This window comes from Equus caballus, chromosome 15 (genome assembly GCF_041296265.1).
Source record: "Equus caballus isolate H_3958 breed thoroughbred chromosome 15, TB-T2T, whole genome shotgun sequence".
Lineage (NCBI taxonomy): Eukaryota > Metazoa > Chordata > Mammalia > Perissodactyla > Equidae > Equus > Equus caballus.
The window spans coordinates 25,875,729-25,895,540 of record NC_091698.1 but is presented as its reverse complement, the minus strand read 5'-3'; the positions used below and the strand labels follow the sequence as shown (position 1 = coordinate 25,895,540).

Here is a 19,812-nt window from a genome sequence, read left to right as displayed (position 1 = left end):
GTATTGGGAGAGAAAAAGCAGAAAAAAAAAAAAAAAGATTGGCAACAGTTGTTAGCTCAGGTGCCAATCTTAAAAAAAAAAAAAAAAAGAGTAAACTGCTCTGTTCTCCCAATCCCCGTCCCCTCTCCCTCTCACTTCCTTTCATCCCCATCGCTCTCTGCTTCCTCCTCCTCTCTTCTGTCTTTCTCTCTCTCTCTCTCAATGTAAGTGTATGTCACAAAGAAAAATCATTGTTTCAAATTCACACAATTCAAGATAAAATAACATCTGTAAGGCAGGAGGTCATAAACCTACTAGAACACATGACAACAGATGCTGAAAGTCTATTCTTATGTCTCAGGGCACGGTGGCTGTGGCAAGGCTTCCCTTCCCTCACAGCCTCCTCACCTTGCTCCCCCACCAACTCTCTGCGCTCAGAAGGCCCAGCTGGGGCCGGGCCTGATGCACTGGTAAAAGGCAGCCATCTTCCTGAACACGCAGCGAGCCTCCAACACTTTCACCCTTCTGGGAACTAGCAGCAGGGAGAAGAGGGGGCCTTCGTTGCCCTCCCCAAGGTGGCGTAGGGTGCTTGGGACACCAGTGGGTGCTGATCAAGAGCCCTCATCCGCGTCTTCCCAAGCAGCGCCACTGGGCCTGGGAGCACCTACAGGCCACGAGGAAGCAGAGCTTCAGCCAAGCCAGCCACTCCTGAGCCCCGCGAGCTCCCTGGGCAGGTGTGCAGCACACAGCAGTAAAGCTGTCTAAGAGACACACGCACTGCCTTCTTTCACTCCAGGTCCGGAAAGGAGGGGGAGGGCGGGCCTGACGCCGCAGGAAGTTGGTGTGGAGCCATCACTTGCCTCCCTCTGGATGCAGTTGCTGCTGAACTGCTGAGGATGAAAAGTAACAAACCTGCACTGTGTTTCATGGTGCTCTGCACAGACGCAGGCCAAGGGCAATGACGATGAGGCTGCAGGCCCCGTCTGAGTGAGGACTGATCCTAAGAAGAAGGAAGACCTAAAGCTGAGAAATCCCAGATTCTGAGCCAAACACACCCAAGTCCTGTGAGCCCTGCTCTTATTCCAGCGCCGAGAACACATGGCACGTCCTGCCCTCTTTCATCTGCATTTGCCACCTGCAGACAAGGGGCCCTGTGGGGGACGCGTCCAGCTCTGCCCCTGCACACTGGTTCTCAAGCTTTAGCTTTCCTATTAGTTCTTAAAGGCCCATCATGTTACCTCGGTCCTAGATATGTTTGTGCATTGCTTTCCTAGACCTTCCAACAGGTGCCTGCTCACCCCACTCACTGTGGTAGTGACAGGACTTCCAGCACTCCCTGTGGAGACCACACCCGGCAGGTGCACAGGCCATGCCCACCCAGAGAGAAATCACCACCTGCAGGCTGCCTGGCGGGGCTCCCCAGCCTCCCCACAGCACAAAGCTGCCAAACTCAGGCTGCCCGCCCCATGACAGTGACATCCTCTCTGATTACCTCCAGCTGCCACTTCAAGATAGATCTGTAACCCAGCATCGCAACTCCACCTGACTCGAGTTCATCCAAAGTCTAAAGGTGGCTAGCTGGGACACTTGGAGTTTCCAGGCAACATCTGGAGGGTTGACAGAAGGACCTGGAAGACAGGCATGACACTGTATTACTGAAACTAAAGAGCAGGCAGGCAGCGAGGGTGACCTCTGAAGATGGTTCTACAAGGGCCCTAGTTTGCTTTTCTGTTGCCCAAAAAAATCTATATAAAGTTCTAGTCAAGTGGTTTATAATTTAAATAATAAAGCATAACAAATGTATTTGATGGTGACCAAAGAAAGCAACGAGTTTCGGGAACCTGGAAAATGACCACTGAGTGCTTTGAAGGTAGCTTACGTACACTTGGCCTTGTTTGCTTGCGAGTCTGAAGACCCGCTGCCTCTATGCTGGCAGGAGACAACAGCTGTCAACAATCCAGCCTCCTCCAGGGAGAGGGACCACAGGCTGGTGGGGAGCCCCCTGGCTCCTGCAAGGCGGTTCAGGGGCCCAGGTGGCAGAGTGGATTAAGGAAGAGTCAGGGACGGGCCTCAGGGCTGACGTTTCTAAGGAGTGGTCCCAGCTGCCAGCCCTCGGTCCCAGAGGCACGAGCAGGCCAAACCCAACAAGATCCACAGCGGCCATTTGCCTCTGCTCGAGGCCGGCCTCACTCAGCCGCACTGAGCTTGGAGCCTGCCTGCCCCTTGCTATGGCCTGCTCTGCTCTGGGCTGGTGGCGTGCAGTCTCAGGAGCCTGGTCTGCGTTTGCTTGGGGCCCAGCATCCAGGACAGCGCCCGGCACTGGGGGCCCCAGTGCCCCAAGTGGACACCACTCTTCAGATGGACACGAAACCACAAGGGAATGCCGAGTCGCATCTTGGGATCACACTGCTGAATGCCCCCAGGACCAAGAGGTACACTGAGGAGCAGGAAGAGGAAGATGCGCTCCAGCCTCCACACAGCCCACTCATGCACGCGCGCCTTCTCTCCACCCTCTACGACCTCCTGGCGTGCTCTCCATGGCACAGTTTGTACATCTCTGCTCAATATTAAGGAAAATGTTCAGGAATTCCCTTTCTTTGATGCTCTCTTTGCCCTTCTTTGGACTCCAAGCCATACATCTGTTGGGACATGGACGAATCAAACTAAAAGGCTGATGACATCCACGGTGCACTCTTACTATAATGCAATTTATAAACTGCAACAGAGAATCTTCTATGCAAGAAAATCAAAGCGCTTTTTGACAGGATCTCCTCAGGCCCCTGGGCTCATTTTATTCAGAGAGAAGAGAATGAAGCAGATCCCAGGTCCCAAGTCCCAGGTCCCAGGGGGTTTGTATTCTCTCTCGTTTAATGTTCACAACCACCTGTGAATTCAATGCTCCATCTCTTTTCTGCAGGTGAGAAAAGAGAGGATCAGAGAAGTTAAGGAAGCAGTCCAAGATCACAGAGCCAGTAAGTGGAAAATCTGACACTCAAACCAAGGTCTTGGTCACACACACGATGGGAGCTGCCTCCTAAGAAGCCCGGGCCAAGAGTTCGAGTGACCCGTCAAGTTACATCCTCTCTGGGCTGGCAATCTAGCAGCAGGTATCAAAAGTCTTCAAAACCCTCATAGCTGTTGACCCAGTAACTGCACTTCCGGTAGTCTGTCCTCAGGAGGCCATCAAGCACCCGTTATAACAGCACCCTGGAAACATCCTAAAGGCTTGTCAACAGGGGCCACGCAAAGGAGACTGGTTATGGTGGTGGGACACCCCCACACAAGGGAATGTTACGCAGTTACTAAAATATTGATTGACACGGGGAATGCCCACAAGACATCGCAAGGGAGCAGAGAGCAAGCTAATAACAGTGCTCCTAAAAGTGAATATGCACACCCATCATCTGAAGAGCTTGCTAAACACGGATTCTGCTTCAGTGAGTCTGGGGTGGGGCCTGCGACTGTTGTATTTCCAACAAGTTCGTGGGTGATACCAATGACACTGCCCATGGACTCTCCCACGATGAGTATCGTGCACTACTTTATAAACAGTGTGTGCGGTAAAAACATTTTTATTTTTCAAAAAGTCTCTTCATGCATAAAAGGAATACCGGAGGGATCACAAAAAGATGTGAACCATAGTTATTTCTGGGCCGAGTCTCTTTCCTAACCTGGAAAACCTGAGGGGCGGCCGAGAGAACCAGAGCAGCTGCTGTGTGTGAGTTCCCACCCAGCACCTGCAGACGGCAGGTCCCACCTGCGTCGGGCTGCCCCCTCCCCTGCTGGAAACGAGCTCGTGTCTGAGAAGTAGTTGGTGTCATTTTTCCAAGGTACTTTCACACCTGTCCCCATGACATTTCTATGACAGCGGGAGGAGGGACGATCCTGTAGAGCTCAAAGGGCACTGACTTGTGAGGGAGGCAACCACTTAGCCAAGGTTGCAGGGCAGTGAGCGCAGGGCCGGCCTACGGTGGGCTCTGTTCCCAGGACGCAGATTTCCCTCAGGCTACGCCACCTCTGACGTCCCTCTCACACACCCCACGCATGGAGCACAGCAGCCATGCTCTGGCCCTCAGGTGGGGACTGTCCCCGAGCTGAACTGGCCTGGGACAGGGATGCAGAGCTGGGGTCTCCACGGGTCTGCCAGGAATCAGGCTGGGGGAGACCCCTCACTATGTGCCACTTAGCCTCTCCACGCCTCGAAGAGTAACCCTCCCTCACTCCCGGGATTTTAAAAACATCTCAATGTGCTTTTCCTCATGTAATATTCTGAAAATTCAGGGTGTTTAAACACCAAAAGAAGAGATGGGTTCACTATTGATTAATTCTTTTCAGCTGCAAAGGCCATCAAACCAAGTAACTATGGCCCCAAAGCCCAATGGAGCCCTTACATTACCTAGAGTGGCTGTTTACAAGGGTCAGAAACGAGCTAGGTAAATTCAAAATCTTCCCTTTGCTGCGTGTTGTTCAGAGCTAACCTTCGCAAGTGGTACCTGCCATGTACGTGTCCTTTTCTTGCTTAATATCTCAAAGAGACAGTAGAAAGAGCCCAATGGCTGTCATGAATTATAGCGATATTTAACAAAAACTAAAAAAAAGGGAAAGAGCGGCCATAGCTCGCACTGCTACCGTGACGGCCTTGCACAGTTCTTCCCAGTTGAGCATAACTGTGGGAACAGCACAGCGACACCCCAGGGCAGCAGGCGAGCTGGGAGTCACTGGCAGCTCTGCACACGCCGCTGGGCAGAAGTCACTCCACCTCAGGCCACACGGGGCCCGTCACCCTTGGCCCGGCCCACCCTCCCCACTCTCAGGGATGAAAAAAAGGTCAGTTGAGAACTTGTCCTTAAAGATGGGACCAGTGTTCTGCTCCTCCAAGGCCCTTTGGAAACCCACACTGTGGGGATGCCTGCGTGACTGCCGGGGCCCCCTGGAGACTCCTGGGCAAGGGCTGACTGGGTGGTGGTGCCTTCCCTTCTGGTCTGGGGTCAGCCCGTCATGGTCATCAGCTGTCACCCCGTCACCCCCCTTTAGAGGTAGCAGAGATGAGGGTATTTTCCGTCAAGAAAGGCTCATCCTCTCTACTCTTCAGTGCTGCTTCCAACAGGGGTCACTGACTCAGACCCTCTGCTCATTAAGGCAACTCTCCCTCGGACCATCTTGGAGAATGGCAAGACATCTTACCCCAAAGAGCTCCAGTCTGGTGCCCCAGGCCTGGCTAGACGCCCTGTTCTTCATTTCACTCCCCCCTGGGGCCCGTGTGCTACAGGGCAAACACAGTTTGCATAATAAGCATCTTATGAGATCACACCACATACGCAGGAACGTGAGCAACATCATTTCCCAAAGTGCCTTCCGCTCTGCACAGCTGCCTAAGTTAAGCACCTCACTGTCAGGGGTGGGCATGGCCCCCAGGCCACTCACAACACAAGTCACAGGAGACAGTGTGGTCCGGTCCTGCTCTCAGCAATGCAGACACAGAGACAGAGAAAGACTCGGCTGCTCGCTCAGGTTTATGGTTAGTTAGTGGCAAAGACACAACTAGACGCTTGGCCTCCAAACTCCTAGTTCTCTGGTCTTCTTCACACAGACGTGGTCCCTCTAGGCAGCCCAGCAAATTAACCACCCCTGGCTTGACCATCACAGACACTGTGCTCCTCAGATGACACAGCGATGTTTGTCAACTACTACATATGGGAGGTCCCTGCTCTCTCTGACAGAGGGAAGAGGGGATGGTCCCAGCTGACAGGGAGACAGCAGAGAGGACGGAGCAAGCCCTGGAGAGTAAGCTGTTATCCCAGTGTTTAAGCCGTCAGCCTGCAGGTGCTGGGCAAAGCTGCACTCAAGGACCGCGTGGCCTAAGGAGTGAGACACAGACGTAAATGATTCAACGTGGAGCATCAAGAGTCACTGGGAAATAACACGCTGCAGGAGACTGAAGAAATGGCCCTGCGAACAGAAATAATGAGATGCCCCACAGAGCAAGTATCTGCATTTATAAAACAATAAACAGGACAGGGCCCAGGCAGCTAATGAAATCACACACTCAGCCCTGGTAGGCTGGCACTTTGGAGATCTGATGACACACTGGCTGCCAAGGATGTGCCCCCGTGGGCATGCACGACACTGTCTGTCACCACGTAAACATGGCCTGCCTGCCTGTCCACTTGCCTCTTGGTGCCTCCCAGATTTTCCACCAGCCAGACTGACCCTGGGTTAAGCCTCGAGCCCGAAAACTGGCTTCTTGTACAGAGGAGCAAAGCCACGGTGCTCCAGCCATCTCCCTGAGCCAGGAGATGGAGTTAGATGTGAAGATCTGAGGAAACTAAAATTATTGAAAAAAATTCTGTGCGAACTTGTTTGTCTTTGTTTTTTTAATTGACTAAAAATATAGGTAATACTATTTTAATGCCTTTATAGGTCTAAAATCATCTTGCTAGTTATTTTAGTTTTTAGCAACTAAAAAGGTATTAACTTAGTTTTTACTTTAAGTTAACTTAAAAATAGTTTATTCAGACAACAGTACAAGTGCACCAGAGAGCGTAAATCTACCATTATGTTACTTTTCACATTTTCCCCACTCTGTTACAAGCTGCTGACATTCCTTATGGAACACAGATTTTCCCTGAAGCTGTGAGCGTAGTAAGGGCCAAGCTTTGTGCTCACAGTGCTGAGAGCATTTTAGAGCCCAATAAATGTTTACTGACTTAAATAAATGTATTGGAAGTCTAATCTTTAAAGTTATCACTAATCACAGTTTCTGCTTTTTCTGCTGCCTCATTTTATCATCATGAGGAAAGATATGGCAGAATGGCAACACCTGGCACACTCGTTCCACTCTCCCATCACTTGCCCTTGGCAGACATCAATAATCAACCACAGCATCATTCTCAGAATTGGTCACCAGGCAGTACTCCAGGCAGCTACTGCCAGTTGCTTGGAGCAGCACTTGGCTAGAAGCCTGTCGACACCATTGGTAGAAACGGCAATAAATCTGTAGAACTGGGTTCTAGCCTTGGCTCTACCACTAACTAGCTACTAACCACCCGGGTGACTTGGGACAAATCAATTCCCTCTCTGGGCCTCAGTCTCCATGATGAGACGAGTGGTTTGGACTGATATCTGATATCTAACAATCTATTAGATTACTTCCGAAAAATAAAGGTCTGCAAAATTGGCGCAAAATTCTTTCTCTGTGGAGATGTTTTAGTCAGCCCACACATGAAACATGTGCTGAGAACAACATAGATTGAAAATACACTTTCAAAATCTAGTTCTCAATGTACTGGTTGTTTGTGATCCAGAAAAATGAGGCGGCAACAGTAACACACAGGAAGCCCCCCCGGTCTGGCGCCATCCCCCTCACCTCCCGCCATCCCCGACCTGCCCGCACGCAGCCACGCCTGACACTGGGCTCACGCAGGGATTCCTGCTCCTTGCCTCATCCACACACATCGGCAACTTTTACCACCTCCCCAGCCCTGAGAAGTCTTCCCACTTGCCGGGCAGCCTGCATCCTTCTTCTGAGCCCCTGCCCACTCACCACATTATTTCTTACACATCTCTCCTCCTGGACTGTGAGCTTCTTGAGAGCAGAGACAAGTTCTGTTCGTTTTTGTAGCCTTAATGCCTACACACAGTAGGTGCTGGGTAGCTGTTTGATGAATGAGTGAGCCTGATTTATGCTGATGAAATCCAAGGGCAGAATTCACTAGATGACAAACCCGTAATCACTTCAAGGTCTTTCACTTTATTAACTTTCTTTGGAACATCTAAGAAAAGAAATAGTCTCAAATAGTTGATTTTACTTGAGCCATTTGGTAAGACACGCTGACAAAGTGCTCCTGTGTGATTCAGATGCGGGGGTTGGTTGGGTTTGACATAAATATCTTCCTATTTTGTAATTCGGAGACATCACATTTGGAGAGTAAGGACATGGAGCAATATGAACATACATTTGGCTGGGTATGTGAAGACATCTAATATGCCAAATTATTCCAGCCTCTCTGTACTTTAAAGACCTTAAAAAGGCAGCAAAAACAAAAAGAATGAAATACCTCGGGGTGAATTTAACTAAGCAAGTGAAAGACCTATACAACGAAAATTACAAGGCTTTTCTGAAAGAAATGGATGATGACATAAAGAGATGGAAAGACATTCCATGTACATGGATTGGAAGAATAAACATAGTTAAAATGTCCGTTCTACCTAAAGCAATCTACAGATTCAACACCATCCCAATCAGAATCCCAATGACATTCTTTACAGAAATAGAACAAAGAATCCTAAAATTCATATGGGGCAACAAAAGACCCCGAATTGCTAAAGCAATCCTGAGAAAAAAGAACACAGCTGGAGGCATCACAATCCCTGACTTCAAAACATACTACAAAGCTACAGTAATGAAAACAGCATGGTACTGGTACAAAAACAGATGCACAGATCAATGGAACAGAACTGAAAGCCCAGAAATAAAACCACACATCTATGGACAGCTAATCTTCGACAAAGGAGCTGAGGGCATACAATGGAGAAAAGAAAGTCTTTTCAACAAACGGTGCTGGGAAAACTGGAAAGCCACATGTAAGAGAATGAAAATTGACCATTCTTTTTCACCATTCACCAAAATAAACTCAAAATGGATCAAAGACCTAAAGGTGAGACCTGAAACCATAGGGCTTCTAGAAGAAACTGTAGGCAGTACACTCTTTGACATCAGTATTAAAAGGATCTTTTCAGACACCATGTCTTCTCAGAGAAGGGAAACAATAGAAAGAATAAACAAATGGGACTTCATCAGCCTAAAGAGCTTCTTCAAGGCAAAGGAAAAGAGGATTGAAACAAAAAAAAACCCACTAACTGGGAAAAAATATTTGCAAGTCATACATCTGACAAAGATTTAATCTCCATAATATATAAAGAACTCACACAACTCAACAACAAAAATCAAACAACCCAATCAAAAAATGGGCAGAAGACATGAACAGACATTTCTCCAAAGAATATATACTGATGGCCAATAGGCATATGAAAAGATGCTCATCATCACTGATCATCAGGGAAATGCAAATCAAAACTACACTAAGATATCACCTTACACCCACTAGAGTGACAAAAATAACTAAAACAAATAGTAACAAATGTTGGAGAGGTTGTGGAGAAAAAGGAACCCTCATACACTGTTGGTGGGAATGCAAACTGGTGCAGCCACTATGGAAAACAGTATGGAGATTCCTCAAAAAATTAAAAATAGAACGACCATATGATCCAGCTATCCTACTACTGGGTATCTATCCAAAGAGCTTGAAGTCAGCAATTCCAAAAGTCCCATGCATCCCAGTGTTCATTGCAGCATTATTTACAATAGCCAAGAAATGGAAGCAACCTAAGTGCCCGTCAACAGATGATTGGATAAAGAAGATGTGGTATATATAAACAGTAGAATACTACTCAGCCATAAAAAAGAACAAAATTGTCCCATCTGCAACAACATGGATGGACCTTGAGGGAATTATGTTAAGTGAAATAAGCCAGATAGAGAAGGACAATCGCTGTATGACTTCACTCACATGAGGAATTTAAAAATGTGGACAAAGAGAACAGATTAGTGGCTACCAGGGGAAAGGTGGGGTGGGCACAAAGGGTGAAGGGGTGCACCTACAACATGACATTGACAAACAATAATGTACAACTGAAATTTCACAAGATTGCAACCTATCATTAACTCAATAAAAAAAATAAAAAATAAAATTTAAAAAGGCAGCAAAGTGCCCTTTTTCTTTTAGCATTTAACAACTTTTGCATTGTCCATGGGTCATAGCTGATCTCCTGAATTAGACTGGAAACTGTTTGAGAACACCACCAATACGTTTGATTAGTTCTGTATATCCCAAAGTGCCCAGTGTGCAGCAGGTGTTTAATAAATGCACAGTGATTAATACAATACAACATATAAGCCAGGTACCCCTCCTATGGCCAGGGTCGCCTGCGGACACAGCACTGGGCAGGGCACTACAGTCACTGAGGGGGCATTGCACGAATTCCTTAGCTGACTGACACACAGGAAAGCCACCAGAGGCAGCCGACTGCGCTGATCGGGCAAGATCCCTGGACAAGGGAGGACATTGGGATTTCTCAGCCTTTACCTTCTAGTAAGCCAAAGCACGATGATGATGGCAGCTTACCACATACCAGGAACTGCCGTAAATATTTCATATACATTTACTCTTTAAATGTTAGCTGAATTGAATATTACCAGTTTCATCCTAGCCAGGCCACTCTGAGTCATTGATTAAAGAAAGTCACCAGTGGCAACTGGCACCAGCGCAGGCAGGGGGTGGAGAGTGGCACCTGTGAGCCCATGGACCATCGGAAGCCCATTTCTGAGCGTGGTTGCTGGGCGCCTGCTCCTGAGGCGGTAACAGGATCTCCAGTCCTCGGGCTGCGATGCCAGGCAGCCCTCTCGAGTCTCCCTCTGGTTGAATTTCCATCCCAGGGCAAGTGCTGCGGGGAGACGGGACCCAGAATGGCAGCATGGAGGGCATGACAGACACTGCGTGTGTGACAGACACTCAGCTGTGCTGGGCTCTGGGAGGTGACAGAGGTGCTGGAGAGCCCCAGCCCGAGCTCTCTCTGGCAGCTGTGTCACTGAACCGTGTGGCCAAATTTGGCACACCTGCCTCCGGGCCAGGAGGAAACCGCCTGCTCTGCCTCTGCCCCTGGGGGGTACCCAGGCGAGTGTCCTGCCTCACAGCTGCAGGTGCCGAGAGGCAGAGCGGCTTGGAGAAGCAGGCCCACCTCCCTGTGAGCCCACCCTCAGGCCGCCTGTTTCAGGGATCCTAACTGCTTCGTGGCGGGGTGTCAGGAGGCTGTGGTTCTGGGCTCTGCTCTACCGGAGGCAGCCCAGAGGAACAGGGTCCATGATGGCCAGCACCCGCCTAGTCTGCTAGGCCCACCTGCCAGGGGACATTCAGAGGCCTCACGGATGGAGCGCCAGTTCCCCTGCCACTCAAAGTGCAGCCTGGGGACCAGAGCCTCAGCAGCCCCTGGGAGCTGCTCAGAGGCGCAGACTCTCAGGTTCCACCCAGACCTGGGGACTCAGGATCCGCAGGGGACAGGATCCCCAGGTGATTCCTCTGCAGGCTAACGTGTGAGGGCCAGCGCTTCAGATCAGTTGTTCTCAACCCTGGCTGCACATCAGAACCACCTGGGGAGCTTTAAAAACTCCTGACACTCAGGTCAAGCCACAGCCCAATTGCCGGCAGGGGACCCAGGCGTTAGTAGTTTTTAAAGGCCCCCAGTGATTTCAGAAAGCAGCCAGTGTGGGAACCACTTTTCTGGAGGTGAATCCAGACCTTGAGTGTGGCCCTCACATCACGAGGGGAGCCTTTGGCTGGGGCACCTGCAGGCCACAATGCTCACCCACAAGGACAAGGAGCTGCTGTGAGCTTGGTGCCTGCACCTTCCAGGCAATGGAAGCGTTCATGGCCTCTACCGTCGCGCAGTCTGTGGCCTGGTGGTGGAAGCTGGGCACAGAGAACCAATGGCTGGGGAGAGGGACTCTTCACATCGATCCAGGCCCCTTCTGAGAGGTACCTCCTACAGTACAGGCTTAGGGAAGCCCAGAAAGCTCCACCCTCTAATCGTGGGAGGCTGCACTCAGAAGAGCTGGACAACTGGAATGCCGGGGAACAGGCGGATGCTTTCCAGCCCCCAGGGAGGGTCTGGGAACAGTAGGGGTGATCAAGCTAAAGCACAAAACAGGGGTGGGGTGAGGAGCACACGCCACAGTCTCCATAACAAAAGGTTTCTCTTTGAGTCACTGAAAGTCAAACAGGGAGGAACTGAGGCGCTGCAGCCTCCTGGGAAGGGAACCCCCAGCAGAGGCAGGCGAAAGACCATTTAGGCCGCATGCCACTTGGAATCGGTGGCAGAGGCAGCCACTCCATTCTGGCACTACTGAGCAGAGGGGGCCACCCCTCCAGCAGGGATGGAAACCGTGTTCCCCTGGGCCCAGACACCCACAGACTCGAGAGAACCTGCCAAGGCTGACTCTTAATACACAGTGTGGCCCAAGATAGGCGCTACAGACACGGCCCAGGCCTGAGCTGCTCAATACAGTCCCAGCCCCTGGCAAGAGTGGTTGTTTCAGGGACAGGCGCGTGACTCATTTCAGCCCAAGGAGTGTGAGGCTCAGGGCTTTTATGGAATTGTTGAAAGAGAACATGTTTTTTCTCTTGGGTCTGGGAGGATGTGAGTCTGTAGAGAAAAGAAGCACCAAGAGATGAAGAGAAAAAGGCAAATGCACCTGGGAACTCTGTTTAGAGTCCTGGATCCAGCTGCTCCTGAAGTCAGCTATCTGTGACTTTCCAGTTACCTGAGCCACAACGGCTGACTCTGTGGTTCTTTTTAAAACCCAAACAAGCCTTTGCAAGCCTTATTTGCAAAAGAAAGAGTCTCAACTAATTCCCTGAGCAAACAGGCTGAATGAGTGATGTCAAACTATTTGAACCCTATGGAGCCGCCCAGACACATGTTGTTTGGTTCTATTTTTAAATCTATAGGACAAAGGAGTTGGGTACACTTTCAGGACAGCTGCAGCCAGGACAGGCTGGGGCCAATGAGAAGGCAGGCATCAGTGAAGGAAGGGTCTACTCACTGTAGATTTACGCAGGGCAGCGGGATGATCTCTTTGTATCAGAGTCATCTTTGAACAGCTCAGTAACCAGCAGAATAAGCAAACTCGAAGCTCGGGACCATTCCCTCCACGTGCCCAGCGTGCACTGACGGCCTTCCTTCCTCCACTAGGTGGGAAACAATCTGGCAAAGAATGAAGAGCAAAGGCCTCACAGCAAGGCACACCCAGCCGGATCCCGGGAGTGGCAGCAAGATCCTTGGGAGGAAAGGGCTGTGAGGGATGTTCAGGAAAGCCAGCCTTAGATGTCTCATGTGGCGTCCTGAGCCCCAGCAGGAGCAGAGCAGCAGAATGACTGCTATGCTTCTGGGGTGGCCTGGGGTGCGGCAGTTCACCAACTCAAAGGGACCATGAGGGAAGACTCAAGGCCAACTCAGAGGGGCTGGTGCAGAGGTGGGAGGATGGAGGTCCTAATGGACTGGACAGGTGGCACCAAGGGACGGGAGATTTCTCCCATGCAGATGCCAAGCACCACAGTCCACCTCCCAGGACCCAGGGGCTACCCACTGGGGGCTGAGGAGGGAAGAAACAACACACTAGCTGAGATTAAGACTAGTGACCATGCACCTCTGGGGCTCACAGCAGTTACGTAGGAAAACCAAGCTGTTTCTCAGGCACCTACACTGATAGCCTGAGACCTGCACCTGGGGAGCCGGGCTTGGCTCACAACATGCTGCCCCTTGGGCCTGGACCACCTTGGGAAGAGCGTGTTTGTACAATGCTAACACAAAGCGCAACTTGCACGATTAACCAGAAGTGACAGGGGCTGGCCCAGTGGCGCAGCAGTTAAGTTCGCACGTTCTGCTTCAGCGGCCCGGGGTTCGCTGGTTCAGATCCCGGGTGCAGACATGGCACCACTTGGCGAGCCAGGCTGTGGCTGGCATCCCACATATAAAGTAGAGGAAGACGGGCACGGATGTTAGCTCAGGGCCAGGCTTCTCAGCAAAAAAAGAGGAAGACTGGCAGTAGTTAGCTCAGGGCTAATCTTCCTCAAAAAAAAAAAAGAAGTGATAAAATTCTACATCCAAATAGAGGGATAAACCTGGGCTGAGGAGAACAGGAAGAGCTCCCAATGCTGTCTACACTGGAGTCCTGGCCTCAGTTTTTAACCTATCACAAGACCTGTAGCACAGGCTGCTGTGAAGGACGGAAAGCGATGATGTAATGCATAAAGGAAGTATGGAGCTAATGGGAGGGATCATTGCTCACCGTTATTTTTGGCATCTCTCAGAATGCAGCACATGGGCACCCACCCACACCACCTCCACACAAGGCCTGCTCTGGCTGTCCCGTCCCCAACTCACTGGGATGTGGAAATAGTGCCGCCCACAGGAGAGGATCTGTGGCTGGGAGCAGCCTGTGCGGGGAAGTAGGGGCGGCAGACCCTCAGGCTCTCGATTCACCTGACACAGCCAGCAGAGGGCGTGAGGGGAACTGTGGGTTAGAACCCAGTGCTAAGGAGGCCCTGGAAGCACATGGAAAACACCTGCCCCTTTCTGCCAGGGATGAGCAGCTCTGAGTCCAAGAGAGAGCCTGGATCAGGGGCAAATTCCCTGCGCCAGCCAAACGACTCAGAGGCCTGCAGGGCTCACAGAGCCAGAGGGAGGGCTCAGCACAGAGGGACAGGGCACAGCAATGGCCAGATGGTGCCAGCGATCAATCATAACCTCATGCACAGGCCTTCAGTGAAGAAACAGGCAGGGCTGGAAGCAGGTGAAGAAAGAGTCAGGATGGTTGGGCTGGACACTGTCTCCCACAGTGACTGAAAGCCAGGGGCCTCGCCACCAAGAGATCCCCGCCCCACCGCTGCCACCCAGCCCCACTCCAATGGCAAGAGCAAAGCAAGGACTATGATCTGATCCCCACCTGCAGTCACCTGAAGAACAGGAGGATGGACCTGGGCCTTCTAGAAGGTGGGGCCAGACTCTGTGCCCCTTTCTCAAACAAGTGAACACTGAGTTGGCTTCACCTCCCAAGGAGGGTAGTGAGAGGACGCCCGGCACAGAAAGACACAGGTGTGCGGGGGAGAGTGTATGCATCCATGGCAATTAGGCGTCTGTACTATTAGGACTATCAGAAGGAAGCGGCAGCCCAAACACAGGGGCTGCAGTTTATAGAGATGAACAGTCAAGACAGTGACTGAAATCTGCGGCTGGGGTCAATTCTTCAGCAACTGTAAAAGGAGGCCTGAGATGTGTGGTTCGGGTAATATGGCATTTTACCTCCAGACCTGGACACCATTACCTGTACTAGGGCCAAGTGAAAGGCCTCTCCTTCAACTCACGTGAAAGAGCTACTTAAATCAAAGGGGGGACATTGGTGGGAAGAGCAGCTCCGCTTTTTTTTATTATGGTAAAATATATAGCAACTGCATTTTTAAAGTTTCTCAACAGGAATAAATAACTGCCAAGAGACACAGTGATGCTATTGGAAGAATGTTTCCAGTTCAGAATGAAATAATTATCACAAAAATATGAGTGACAGGGTGTGGTAAGAATTTTTTAAAAATTGACTCAGTAAAGCTGCATGAGGAAGAATTGAAAATGCAGATGAAAATACAGCCTGCAGAAGCTCAGGATTTCAGACCTGGTAAACACTGGAGCTCTCACTTGGAAACCAACCATGTTTCAAGCAACAGAACTGAGGCTGACAGGTTCTGTAACTTGCCCTGACACACTGAATTCACGGCAAAACTTAGCTCTCTTAGCTATCCAAATACGACGATGCCACACACGCAATGTGACTCAAAACACTTTTAATAAAAAAACCAAAAGCAAGTGATATCAGCAAAAATGGTAGAATAAGGACGCCCCCTCCAAATCGCTCCTCCAAAAAAGCAATGAGAAAACTGGCCAAAAAACCCCAGCTAGAATCAACTTTGTCAGAACTCTGGAAATTAGGCAAAGACTTGCATGGAGATTTATTCGAGAGAAATGGCTGAATCTCAGTAAAACAGCGAGCTTTGTGGCATTTTAACTCACCTTATTCCAATCTCCTGCTCTCCGGCTCCACACTAGCCTTGAAAAACCAAGAGAGTCACAATTACGGTGTAAATCAGCAGCCAGGCAGCCACAAGAGAGGAAAGAACTGGGTTGGAACTTCTTCAAAGCTCCATTCCCAGAGAATTGTCATTATTTGACCACTCTGGTGGTTCCTGGGAAAATCCCATTGTAAGGGGAAAAACCCTACTCTGACCTGAGTCAGAGCTCACCCAGTGTGGAAAACTCTTCCCTCCACTGAGGTGCTTGTTGAAAACAATGGAAGACAAATATTTAACTTCACTGAGGCAGTGAATACCAGTGGGGGCAAACAACAGACTAACTAAAACGCTTAAAAGGAAAAGCACATGTAGGGCTTTGCACATGTAAGGCTGTGCACACACTCAGGAAAGACCTGAGAAATCCCTCAATGCTCACCTCTGGCTGACCTTGAGGCTCTGTGCAAGTAAGCAGTGAGGGTTTAGACAGCTGTTCACTGCCTGGCTGAGTGTTAAAGGAGCACCCCCAACATGCAGTCTCTCAGCAAAACTGAGAGAGTTATTGGTTCTGAATGTTTAAGAAAGTCTCTATCCTGTCCTTAGGTGATTCTAAGCTAACCAAGCAGAGACATTAGTGGCCACACAGGACAAAACACACAGACTTTATAGAAACAGTTCAGGACAGTCAATAAACAAATAACAACAAACGTTGGGGAGCAGAGGAGGATCCGATGTCCTAATCGCCACATTATACTTTTCAAGTGTTCAACAAAAAATTACAAAACATATAAAGAAACAACAAGTATGATCTATGTACAGGAAGTCCAGGTGCTGGACTTACTAGACAAAGAAAAAAGAAGAGCAGCTAGACAAAGAACGTAAATCAGCTATTTAAAATATGTTCAAAGAACGAAGAAACTGCGTGTAAAGAAAAGTATGAGAGAATGATGTCTCATCAAATACAGAATATGAATAAAGAGACAGAAATTGTAAAAGAGAACCAAATAGAAATTCTGCTTTAAAAGTACAACAGCTTAAATTAAAAAAGAAAATTCACCAGAGGGGCTCAGTATCAGATCTGAACTGACTGACAGAAGAAAGCTTCAGTGAATTTGAAGACAGGCCAATTGAGATTAGCCAGTCTGAGAAACAGAAAGAAATACAAGGAGGAAAAAAAGAAGAAAACCTCAAAGACCTGTGGGACACCGCTGAGCACACAAATGCATATTTGGAGTCTCAAAAGGAGAGAAGAGAATGGTATAGAAGGAATATTCAAAGAACTAACAGCTGAATACTTCCAAAATTTGAGGAAAACATTAATCTACACATCCAAGAAGCTCAATGAACTCCAAGTAGGATAAACTCAGAGATCCACACCAAGACACATCATAATCAAACTGTCAAAGACAAAGACAAAGAAAAAATCTTGATAGCAGCAAGAGGGAAGGAATGTATCACCTACAAGTGATCTTCAATACGATTAACAGCTGATTTTTCATCAGAAACCACAGGGACATTCAAAGCACTGAAAGGAAAAGAGTGCTGACTAAGAGACTAGATCCAGCAAAATGGTCCTTCAACATTGAAAGAATGGGAAGTCACTGCTTAACAGGTACAGTGTTTCCTTTTGGGGTGAAAATAATGTTTTGGAACTAGTTAGAGGTGGTGGTTGCACAATATTGTGAATGTACTAAATGCCACTGAATTGTTCACTTTAAAATGGTCAATTTTATGTTATATAAATTTCACCTTAAGTTTTAAAAATTAAGGAAAACATAAGACAAATTAAGATATTCCCAGATAAAGCAAAACTGAGAGAAACTGTCACTAGCAAAGGTGCCCTACAAGAAATACTAATGGGAACTACACAATAACTCAAATCCACACAAAAAAATAGAGTACCAGGAAAGATAATTACATAGGTAAATATAAAGGACAGTATAAACGTATTATTGTTCGTGACCCTTTTTCTCCTCTACCTAATTTAAAAAACAGTTGCATATAGCAATAACTACAAATCTGTGTTAATGAGTACACAGTGTATGAAAATATAATTTGTATGACAATTACAGTATAGAAAAGGGGAAAGGGAATGGAGTCATATAAGAGCAAAATATTTATATACTATTGAAATTGAGTTGACATTAATCCAAACTAGATTGTTATAAATTAAGATATAAATTGTAACCCCCAAGGACAACTACTAAGAAAATAACCAAAAAAAAAGGTAAAGAAATGACAAGGAAATTGAAATGGCACACTAGAAAATATCTATTTAATACAAAAGGAAGCAGCAATGGAAGAATAGAGGACCAAAAAAGGCATAAGACATACAGAAACCAAAGAGCAAAATGGCAGACGTAAATCCTACCTTATTAGTGACTACATTAAATGAAAACAGATTAAACGCTCCAAATAAAAGACAGAGACTGACAGAATGAATTTAAGAAATGATCCAACTATATGCTGTCTACAAGAGACACACTTCAAATTCAAATACACAAATAGGTTTAAAGTAAGAGAATGGACAAAAGATATACCATGCAAACAGTAACAAAAACAGAGCTGGAGTGGCTATCCTAGTATCAGACAAACTACAGTTCAAGAGGAAAATTACTAGAGACAAGGTGCAAAATTATATAATGATAATAGGGTGAATCAATCAAGATTTAACAATTATACACATCTATGCGCCTAATAACAGAACCCGAAATTATATGAAGCAAAACTGATGGAACTGAAGAAAGAAATAGACAATTAGGCAGTAACAGTTGCAGTCTTCAATGCCTCATTTCAATAATGATAGAACAAGTAGACATAAGATCAAAAAGGAAACAGAAGACTTGAACAACATGATAAACCAACCAGACTTAACAGGCTCTACAGGACACTCATCCAGCAACAGCAGAACACACATTCTTCTCAAGGGCACATGGAACATTCTCCAGGATAGACCATTTATTAGGTCATAAAACAAGTCTCAAAACATTTTTAAAAATTAAAATAATAGAAAGTATGTTCTCTAACCACAACAGAATCGAATTTGAAATCAATAACAGAAGGAAAGTTGGGAAATTCACAAGTATGTGGAAATTAAATAATGTACTCCTAAGTAACCAGTGAGTCAAAGAAGAAATCACAAGAGACATTAGAAAATACCTGGAGATTAATAAAAACAAAAACTTATGGAATGCAGGTAGGGCAGTGCTTACAAGGAAATTTATAGCTGTAATGCCTACATTAAAAAAGAAGATATATCTCAAATCGATAGCCTAACAGTGCACCTTAAGAAATCAGAAAAAGAACAAACTAAACTGAAGGCAAGCAGAAAGAAAAAAAATAATGATTAGAAAAGAAATTAGTGAAATTGAGAAGAGAAAAACAATAGAGAAAATCAACTAAACTAAAAGTTGGTTCTTTGAAAAGAACAACAAAACTGGCAAAACTTTAGTTAGACTGACAAAGAAAAAATGAGAAAAGACTCAAATTACTAAAATCAAGAATGAAAGAGACGCCATCACTAATGATCTTACAGAAATAAAAACAATTACAAGGGAAAACTATGAACAACTATCTGCCAACAAATTAGAAAACCTAGATGAAATGGACATACTCCTAGAAAGACACAGACTACCAAAAGTAACTCAAGAAGAAATTAGGAATTGACGTATTACAACTAAAGAGATTGCATCAGGAATTTTGAAACCTTCCACAAAGAAAAGCCCAGGTCCAGATGGCTTCACTGGTGAATTCTACCAGTGTTTAAAGAAGCCACAACAGGACATGTAGCTTCTTCTTGGGGTGATGAAAATGTTCTGGAATTAGATTGTAGCTTATCTCTGGGGAAGAGAAGAGATTATAGCTCTTACTCTATATGCTTCTGTAGTATTTGATTTTTTCCCATTACTCATGTAATTAAAAGATAATTAAAAAGAAAAAAGTCTTCTGAGTCTCTTTCTGACCTTCTTGGTCTGAACAGATTGTCTTTTACTGAGGAAGCCCATGCCGTCGGCAGGAGCCAAGCCAAGGCTATGAAACCTCAGGTCCACCTGAATTCACCTGACCGCACAGCAGAGTCAGCTGGTCACCATCTCGAGATTCTGATGTAATGAGTCGGGAAGGCGCTTGGGCATCAAGCTTTGTCAAAACTCCCCAGGTGGCC

General features: G+C 47.4%; 1 protein-coding gene across 12 annotated transcripts in view; it reads right to left on the bottom strand.

Moving 5' to 3' along the window:
• CRACDL (CRACD like) overlaps nucleotides 1-19,812 on the bottom strand; it is a 135,828-nt gene that overhangs the window by 74,545 nt on the left and 41,471 nt on the right. The window contains exon 1 of one of the 12 annotated variants that reach the window (XM_070236111.1): nucleotides 1,472-1,607. The exons of 10 other annotated variants lie outside the window; for them this stretch is intronic. The gene's annotated coding sequence lies outside the window, so the exon portion shown is untranslated. Of the gene's footprint in view, nucleotides 1-1,471; nucleotides 1,608-19,812 lie in introns of those variants that run through there. One more of the 12 variants, XM_023618593.2, reaches the window with a different exon arrangement.